The sequence below is a fragment of the Mus pahari genome, chromosome 5 (genome assembly GCF_900095145.1).
Source record: "Mus pahari chromosome 5, PAHARI_EIJ_v1.1, whole genome shotgun sequence".
NCBI classification, from domain to species: Eukaryota; Metazoa; Chordata; class Mammalia; order Rodentia; family Muridae; genus Mus; species Mus pahari.
The window spans coordinates 2,999,984-3,001,173 of record NC_034594.1 but is presented as its reverse complement, the minus strand read 5'-3'; the positions used below and the strand labels follow the sequence as shown (position 1 = coordinate 3,001,173).

The following is a 1,190-nucleotide window of genomic DNA, read 5'->3' as shown; positions in this document are numbered from 1 at the left end:
TGAGGGTGCAACTACAGGTTTGCCCACCCTGTCCCCCCGAATGGGTCTCTCTGTGAGGGTGCAACTACAGGTTTGCCCACCCTGTCCCCTCGAATGGCCAGGGTGACTAGCAATTCCCATTTAGCAGACATAGAGGTATAGGGCCTGGGGAAGGGGTTACCTACTTGAGGGTGGGGGAAAACAACTTGGAAAGACTCCACAGTTACCACAGGTGTGTGACATTAAAGGAAGTACATCCCCACCCCCATGGGCAAGGAGGAGAAGAGCCCAAAATATGAAATAACTAGATTTTCTTAGAAAAATAAATATTGCTAGGAAATCCAACTACCTAAGCATCCCTTATTCTTGTATAACAGAGAATTCTGCAAGCTATTTATTTTTACTATGCCCTGAGTGTCTTTTGCTATTATGTAGCACATTTTGCATATGAAAGGCTAAAATGAAACTTCCTTTACTTTTATACTATAGTGAACATTTTTCTATTCTTCCCAACAAAGTTATCCCAAATGAGAAACTACTGGCTCAGTTTCCAGGTTATGAACATTTATAACTGTAAAACAGATAGCACTGGATGGGTCTGAAGATCAAAACTCCTTAGTCATGTATTATGATGGAAAAGAAACAAATAAAAAAGTATACTTATCAAAAATGTATTTCCCAAAAGGCAAGCAATACTGGCTGCTTGTTAGAATTCAACCCCACACCTGTAATCGTGGAGATGGGGAACCTAAGATAGAGGATCATGAGTTCAAGGCTAGCCTGGCTCATACAGCAAGACTGTGTAAAGAGAGTGTGGGGGGTGCTAAAGAAAGATCTATAACTGCCATTTAAATTATCTAAGCTTTAACTAAAAGGTTCCTGAAGGAAGATTTTTTTTTTTTTTTTGTACTGGGAGGTCTGGGTTGGGGGGTGGGGGCCTTTTCAACCTTTTTAGCATCCAAGCCAAATGAGCAGAATCTAGGGATGTCAAGTGGTTGATGGAAGCAAGGAAGCCTCTAAACCCACCAGCCTCTCCCCGAGCAGAATGCTGTCCCTGAACCACCGCCCTTACTTTTCTTTCCCCTAACTGGTAACTCTACACCACATTTTTGCTTTAGAATTTCACCAGGCTTCAGCCAGCCTCCACCCTCAAGCAAACCAATTCTCTCTTCCTCTGTTTCTTCCCAACCTTTTTTTTTTTTTTTTTTTTT

General features: G+C 41.9%; 1 protein-coding gene across 1 annotated transcript in view; it reads left to right on the top strand.

Annotated features, from left to right (window-relative positions):
- Kcnq5 (potassium voltage-gated channel subfamily Q member 5) overlaps positions 1–1,162 on the top strand; it is a 572,009-nt gene extending 570,847 nt beyond the window's left edge. The window contains exon 15 of the mRNA XM_021197422.2: positions 18–1,162. The gene's annotated coding sequence lies outside the window, so the exon portion shown is untranslated. The remainder of the gene's footprint in view (positions 1–17) is intronic.
- Positions 1,163–1,190: the final 28 nt, after the last annotated feature.